The sequence below is a fragment of the Lagopus leucura genome, unplaced genomic scaffold (assembly GCF_019238085.1).
Source record: "Lagopus leucura isolate 7727_CA_CO unplaced genomic scaffold, USGS_WTPT01 Super-Scaffold_100019, whole genome shotgun sequence".
NCBI lineage: Eukaryota > Metazoa > Chordata > Aves > Galliformes > Phasianidae > Lagopus > Lagopus leucura.
The window spans coordinates 11841880-11850395 of record NW_024962273.1 but is presented as its reverse complement, the minus strand read 5'-3'; the positions used below and the strand labels follow the sequence as shown (position 1 = coordinate 11850395).

The window sequence follows — 8516 nt, the reverse complement described above, 5'->3', positions numbered from 1 at the left end:
CTCATAAAATGGGATTTTTTTCTTGTATCTGGCCAAAAGTGATCTCCACTGATTTAGGCGATCTTTAGGAAACATCCTTTATTGTTGGTTTAGTCTGAAAGTGTATGAAGAGCAATTAGTAGTGGATCATTTCACTCCTATTTGGAAGCTATTATCGTTTGCGCTTGAGAACCGAAGACACAAAAGCATTGACAGTTGCCTAGATTCTTAGAGGGACAGGATATTTGGTCCCATACCTATGACTGCTCCAGTTGTTAGCACAGATAACATAAGAAGATTTTTGTCACTGTAAAATAACTTTGATTTTTTTCACCATATTGATGTTTCTTACTATGATGGTTCATTTTCTACAAAAATTATGAAAGATGTGTTAAATTGGGAAGTATCTCATTCTGAACCTTCATGAGTATAAATCTCTTGCCTAATTGATCATAACTACTTTACATCTTTTCCAAGATGATTTTCCTTGTCTACAAGAGGCAATGACAGATGCTTAAAGGTTATTAATATGTTAGGAGATATGATTTAAATCTTTTCTGTAGTCTGGATAAGGAAGACAGTTGTCCTTATAGCTTTGTTATTTACACAATACAGTTTAACAGTGATTCATGCTGCAGATCTGTACCAGGAAATAAGAATGCATTTCACCTGCAATTTACAAACAAGTGAAACATTTTCCCTTGCTGTTTATTCATCCAGAATGGAGCTTCATTATAGAATACTGGCAAGCAGATGAAAAAAGTTAAAAAAATAAATAAATAAATACAAGTTACTTCTCAAAGAATATTTTCAGAGTAACGAATTTAAAATTTAGCTCTATCTTTTCATTTCCAATGTTTTGTTCATCCACTAAATCTAGTCAAATGTAAGGATGTGCACAACATCCATACAAGGCAATTTTATCTCTTGCAATTTCACACTGTATATGTAATGTGTTACAGAAATCCCCAGCTCTGCTGCATTACCTGCCTCTGCCCTTTTTGGGTGGAAAGTGGGCAGATATTGACTGTTTTTCCCAGATAGGAAATAGAAGAGTGAAATGCTTACATTTGGAAAAGATAATGTCCTGCAGCAGATTGAGAACTGGGGGCTGTTCAGGGTCCTCTTCTTGTTTTCACATGGTTCTTCTACCAACTCTGTTCACACTGAAGACAGCTAAAGACAGCTCCATCACAAATGTCCTCTATTTTAGGAAGGTTGCATTTTTTTTTTTATTGATCTAAGTAGCTCTTTACCTTGATAATTTTTTACCACCTGCTTCCCAAATCTAGATATGTAACAACAGCCAGCCTGAAAAAGACTGTACTATTGCAATTCTTTAAAACTGCAGGGCAGTGTGGGGAACCCCTCCACGGATATTGTCCCTTTTTATTACATCTGGTTCCTATAGGGAAAACCAGATTTTAGAAAGCATGTTTTCCTAGTACAAAAGTTCAGTTCTGGGTGGGTTTCATTTATTTTATATCAAGAAACAGCCATACCTGAATTCAACTTCTCAGAAAACATCTAACTTGGATAAAAACATGTATGTGTCATAGAATACTGCCCCACCAGCACAGAGGCTTCATTAGACATGCATCTACTGTAAAGATATGGTGAGCCTCTTCCAAAAATTTACTTTATAGTGTCCACCAAAACAGAGCAGGGATAAGCTGGGCGCTCCAGTGTATCTTGGTGCATCCTTACACCACTGTTAAGAGCAAAAGGAAAAAAAATTTAAATGCCTATTCTTCAAGCAATATATGCTGAAAAAATTAATGTAGTCTCTCCCCGGCCCCAGTCTACCTCTTAAGATCCCTCTCCAGACCTAAAAATCCAAGGCTGGACATGAGCTAAGCATAGTTGTAAGAGGTACCATTCAATCCAAATTCATGCCTATTTTAAGGTCTTTAAGAGAGTGATTACTCTCCTGATCAGTGGTTGTACAAATTAGAAAGCTGTGGTAGAAAGCGGGGAAGAGGGGAACAGGAGGTTCACTATGTTAGCATCACATTTCTTACCATTTCTGAATAGAATTGTGAGTAAAGCGGCAACTGTTCAAGCTTACAGAATAGGCTTAATCCAGGATGGATATTAATTTCCACTAGTCACAAATATGGCCAAGCCACTTAGTTCTGCTCTAAAGGACTTTGTAACTATTAGCAACAGAAAAAAAAAAAAAAAAAAAAAACCATTTTAAAAAACAATGTTAATAAAAAAAAAAAAAAAAAAAGGAGAAAAAAGTCTTAAAACACTAGAAAATCTTTTTGAGATGGCTTTCTTTTCTCAAACTAAAGGTGCAGAAATCTTTTGAAAGATTCACAAAACCTTTTTCTGGTTGCAGCTTCTGTTGAAGTAAAAACACTTGCCTACAAACTATTTTCTGTTCTCTTAACAATAATTTAAACTCATAGCCTACATTGTAATGGTTTCCTCCTTTATAATAGCCAGCAGGAGCACATCCAATGTCACCTCCCCCTTGCAAAGCATAGCAGATTGTCCCATTGGATCCTGTTAAATGAGTTTCAGCTAGGAAGCTTCAATATTGTTTGAAAATAAGTTTCCATACAAGAGGGTTTCCTGAAGAAAAGGTTAAAGATAAGTCATTACAATACAAGCCAATCCTCTCCTTATCATGCGAAATAAAGCTTTTGGTTAAAAACATACCCATGTTCTGAAGTCTATCATGTTTACTTGATGAAAATAATAAAGTCTCTTGGACAAAAATCTGTTTCTTTAACTTAAGATACATAATCAGTAACTTTGTGAGGCATTCAGGCTACATTTTCACTAAGAAGATGCTTTATTCTAACACATCCATGTCTCTTCTAGGGTAAATCTCTGTTGTCAGCTACACTAAAATAGTATTTTCAGCTCTTGTTTTCATAACATTAGTCCTACATGACAGCTTTGTATCATCTGACAACCCTAATCCATCTCAAGGTTAGAATATATTTTGTATTTCAAATCTCCCAAATCTCTGACCACTTAGTCTAAGTAGGATTAACATAAGCACCAGAAACCACAGAGAAGCAGCAAAAGCCAAGATTACACTTTGATCTGCTCATGTAGACATTTGCTGAACTTCAGCAATACAATGAGCAGCAGAGCAGGGCAGAACAGAAAAGCACGAGCTTCAGAGTAAAGCTTTGTGACATGTGTACTTCGGTAGAAAATAACCAATTGCATTGTATGCTTCATCAAAATATCTTACCTCAAAAGTTAGGATAAAAGTACCAAAATTGTTCTTATCAGTGAAGCAGAAACAAATTTCACTTCAACAGAATTGTTAGTTCCCTGAACAGACAGAAGTCACTGGGGAAAAACTCTTCCAATGCTAGTGAATCCATGCATTCTATACATGCATTACTATGAATCTGATTGAGAAGACTTTGTCTGTGGGTAAAAGCAGAGAGATTACCTCTAGCAATTAATACCACTATAAAATTCAGTTGACAAGGTTGTCTTAGCAATGTCTACTGCATAACAAAACCAGAATCTGTTTGCTACACCCTGAAACTCAGTGCTCATACACTGCTAACTAGTACTGTGAAATTATTGTACTAACCTCAATAAAGCAGAGTATTATTTTAAATATTATAAAACTGCCAGGAATGCTAATAAAGAGGACAAGGTTGGAAACCATGAGGGATGATAGGATTCTGAAGTACAATAAAAAGGGATTACTTTTCTTAATAAAAAGGGCTTTCCTGAACCTTGCAAGTCCAAAGCACTGAACTCTTCATTTAGTTGTGAAAATTCCTTTTTTTTTTTAAGCTCATATGCAGTGAAATGCCCTGCTGAAACACCTTGCATCTTTTCCACTCCAAAAGCGAGTCCCACAATAAGATGTAACAAGAAAATCACCTTTGCTCTATAGTTCTTAGGAGATTTCTATGGGCAAAGGCTAGATCAACTAAGATATAGTCTATTTTAGAAACAAGCGTGTTTTACAATAAACATCTATTTTTCCCAGTGTCACATCAAAAACAAACCATCATGGTTTGTTATATTTTTCAGTTTTGGAAACATCTATGAATTATAAGAAATGTATATAAAATTCCAGCTGAATACTGGAATCCATCAAAGATTTATTTTCTCTGTTACAGTTGTTTTTAAATTGCCATGTTTCACACTTGGCAAAATTCTGATTATTTTAAATGGGAAGTGGCATCTGCTAAAGTCTGCTCAAGTGCTTCTTCACTTTATGTATACAAGGAATTCAAATGTGGGCTTTGCATGACAGAAAAAAAGGATCCTACCCATCAGGTTACTGCCTTTCTCAAGCTGTCTTACTGGAGATTTTCTACGTAACTAATTAAATAGCTAGTAGGAGAAAAATAGTGAGAAGGATGGTAGTCTTACCATCTTTCATGTAATTAGTATTTTTGGGGGGAGGTGAAAGGATGGGGGGGTTACTGTTCATTAAATTTTAATGAATAACTTTCAAGATAATACATGTCCAACTTCTGCTCTCAGTCACTATGGCGTAGAGCTAGACTAATAAGATAAAATAGCTTATATCAGTATAACAGTCTATGTCACTTTGAGAAGGATGCATCCCACAGAGTATTTTCTGAAGGAAGAGAGATAATTTCCCCCAAAATAACCAGGAGGGAAATGATTTATGTGATTGTCTTCAACATATGCTATTCATACATTAATCTGTGCAGTTTTCTGTTCAGCATGGCAAATCAATATGTTTGAACTCCCACCGAAACTGTTTCCACAGCTCTTCTACTGATTTGATAAGAAGTGCTTACTACAGATTCTTCTCCTTCCTTGTACACTCAGTGAGAAGAAAATAGAGTAAATAACACGTGATTTAAGCAAAACCTTTTACTTATAGATGATACCTGAAACAGAAGCTTGGATAAAGACAGGGAAAATAGTTCACATCATCTATCCAAGGCTACTATAAGTACACTTTTTAGGGAGGCACAGATTTTTTGAGAGGGAAAAACAATCAGGGACTTAATCTGTGAGTTGCTACTTGAATAAACCTATCAAGAGTTTCACTGACTCTCCAAGAGCCTCACTTCTTAGCTGGAACTTAGACTTCCTACTCTGAAAGTTAGGAACTGTGAACATCCCATTTTCCATCAACTTTGTACATCCAACTTCCAGGTTTTAATTAATTTTTATTTCTTTTATTCTATTTTTACTGCTCTGCTGCAATTACAGAAGTACCAACCTGGAATGCAGCCAACAGCCACTGCTTCTCATGGATAATAAAAACTAACGCATAGCCAACAGGATAATGGAGCAATAGTAACTCAATAATTGAACCTTTTCTGTATTGGCTTTGATAATCCTGTTTCCCTCTTTCAGGCCAATGAGAACGTTGCTGTAGAAATATCCACTGCTTAGACCAGTCATCTCTGTCACAGTGTCTCATGTCAGGTTCCTTTTCCCATTTCATATAGCAAAAATATTCTCATACTCACTTTCAAAAACTATCCTTGAAGTTTCTCTATTACTTTGCAACATTAATAATCTATGAATTTATTGATGCCCTTATACTAATACACTTCCATTAATGCTGACCTTGACATCCAACGTATATATTCTTCCTTGCAAGGGGAAGATCTTCAGGTCAAACCAATACCTTCACATAGGGCATATGCAGCCTTTCTAAACTTTTAAATCTCCTCTAATGTTGTAGCTATTCTGAATCTCAAAGCTCAGTTGATATTAACTAAGGATCTGTTTTGCTGTGATTTACTATAACAGTTTTGCCATCACATGCTCCTTTCCTATTGGCACACACCTTATATGTACGTATGGGGCACAAAAGCTTTTTTCTTACATTTAAAGTGTCTTTTAAAAGGTTGTGGAATACAAATAGGGCACATTTTTTGACCCATTACTCCTAATACATAGTCTGAAAGAGGATATTGGTATTTAAGAAAATAAAGAAATTACATCTTATTTAGTTTGGCCATATTACATTAAGTGGTGCCTAAGAGAATCTGTATTTCTATTTTCCATAGACTGTGTAAGAAGATAACCTGGTTGGACCAAACAGAATACAAAGGTACTCTGAACACAGCAACTTTCTCCTGCACCTGTCTAAAACAAGCATTCACCCAGAGAGAATAGACTGTAGGAAGCTTTTTCGCATTTCTTTGTTCTGAAGTAGCAGGGCTGAAAATACAGAGGACAGACAAAATCCATTAAGCGTACTGAGAAAGATTCATGGTGTCTAGACTCTTTCTACCTATTATTATGCTGGCAGTTTCAAAGAGGTGTCAATTTTCTGTGCCAAAATATGGGACTAAAACCGCAAATCTTCTTTTGGATTCATGAGAAGAACTATTTATTTGTGATTCAGGGTGAAAAGATACCTTATATGTGAGTATAAAAGTAGCCAGTTTTGTATTGCATATAAAATAGCCTTATAAACACTTCTTACACTGAAATGCTTCTAGATATCATGCTTTATATGTGGGACAAGCCCTGGGTATGAAATGTGCTTATTATTTAAAGGCTTGTTTTGATATATCAAGGTCTCTCCCATTCCTCCTGATCATCCTTTCCCTTGAAGGTTCGCTACCTGATTGAAATGAGAATTTCCATCCACTGCATCAAATAAGCAATGATCTGTTCTGAAAGCTTCTGTATTTAATGGCACTGCATGTGATTGGAGTAGGGAGAAGAGAAGGAAGTTTTCTTCCTTATCTCCCTGGTCAGCTCATTCAGTGTGATAATATTGAATCTACTGCATTACAAATGGCAGAACTAACCTAACCTTGGTGATTCTCCAGTAAGCAGAATTCAGGTAACAAATGTGTTTTCTATTAAAGACAGAATGAGAAGTTAAGATAGGACTGGGTTTACTTGCAGCAAATAAGCACCTATCTCTCCCCCTGAATTTATAGTTGTGACCTTCAATTATCTTCAAGTTTCTTACAAGTTTGACTAGTATAGGCAGGAGACAAATCATGGTTACCTTGGCTATTCCAGAAAAGAGCAGCTTTCTAGAATTCGTGTAATTCTACTAGAAAGGACAAACACTATGAAGGACATTTTATATTTTGGAATTAGCCTACGTTAAGGTACGAAGCAAGTCAAAAACTACCTTATTTTTGAAGGGAAGGTGCTTTTTTTGGTCATGCTTTTTTCTGTTCTATAAAATCATTACAATATGGGTGAAAATATGTTATTGTTTCATCTTCCCCTGTACTCAGAACTGAAGAGGCACCAGCTGGACAACTGCACCCATTTTTGGTTCTTATTGAAGAAACTAGGGAGTATCCAGCAGACAGCAATAGGAACAGTAGGTCATAGATAGTATGACCTTCACAAGGAGATTAGTGGTATCCAACTTGATCAGTCAGGCAAAGGGAAAACTGAGAAGCAATTAACAGAAACCTGCCATTGCTTGAAGGGTTTGCTACAAGGATGATGGAGTCAAGTGGTGCTACATAGCACCAGACAGTGAAACAAGGGCCAAACTTCATCTTGCAGACTTCAGGCTGGACAATGGAACAGGTAGTGGACAAAACAATGCTTCAGTGCTGGCACTAGTCCTGTTTCAGAGGCTGGACTACGTGGCCTCCAAATGTTCACCTAGACTTCTACCCATGGGCAGGAGTGAAAAGAACAGACAACTCCATGAAAATTTTAGACCTGCTTATTAACATATGTCAAGATGACAGGTAAATACAGTGGTGATATGGATAGCACTGAAAAGAAAATTACATTCTCTTCCTGTCTGTCAAACTTAAATGATACAGTACACAAAAGTAACATGCACAAAAAACATAACAAACTTTACACAACCTGATCACGGACAAGAGTTAACCTTTGTGCCTGATGATAAATCAAGATCATCACAATCTGGAAAAAAAAAAAGCAGTTTTCTGAATTTACTGCACTGCTTTTTTTTTTTTTTTTTGACTTGTGTCAAGCAGTGCTGTTCTGGTTTTGTTGATAAGCTTTGATGACATAAGTGCACATGTTCTGACCCAGAAGATTTTGTACTTTAAAACTGAAAGTTTAGCTTGCACATAACCTTTTATTTGGTTCACTTGTCTACCTTTCAGATAGGCAGTGTATTTTATTTGTCAACAGAAAGGAAACTTGTCACCCTGTTATCTGAGATATACACTAAATGCATGACCCAGGAAAACTGAGTCTGCAGAAGTAGCACTTCTGACGCAGAATATTTAACAAAGCATTTGACCTAAAAACTCAATCAACTAAATGATATTAGATGACATTTCTATTGTTGATTTTATTACAACATTTTAAAAGGTTAATAGGTGGACAAAACTCTAAGTAGTATACCCAGCAATTAAAGGTTTTCACATTTCACTTGGTAAAACATTTCTTCCACTGAAGTAAGCTGAAGCAAGCAAACATTTATCTCATGCTTCCCTGAACAGTCAAGTTCTTGCTGATAATACTGAAGAACTTCTTTGAGGTTCACATAAACTCTTTACTCTGAATTTTTTGCCACCAAATACATAGTGATTCTACATGAGAAAAAAAAAAAAATTAAATCTCATGCAGCATAATTTCCAATTAGGACT

The 8516-nt window shown here is 36.0% G+C and overlaps 1 long non-coding RNA gene across 1 annotated transcript in view; it reads right to left on the bottom strand.

Moving 5' to 3' along the window:
• Positions 1-1629: 1629 nt before the first annotated feature.
• The window catches only part of LOC122183752, a 31160-nt gene continuing 24273 nt past the window's right edge, over positions 1630-8516 (bottom strand). The window contains exon 3 of the long non-coding RNA XR_006180350.1: positions 1630-1690. This is a non-coding gene — a long non-coding RNA (uncharacterized LOC122183752). The remainder of the gene's footprint in view (positions 1691-8516) is intronic.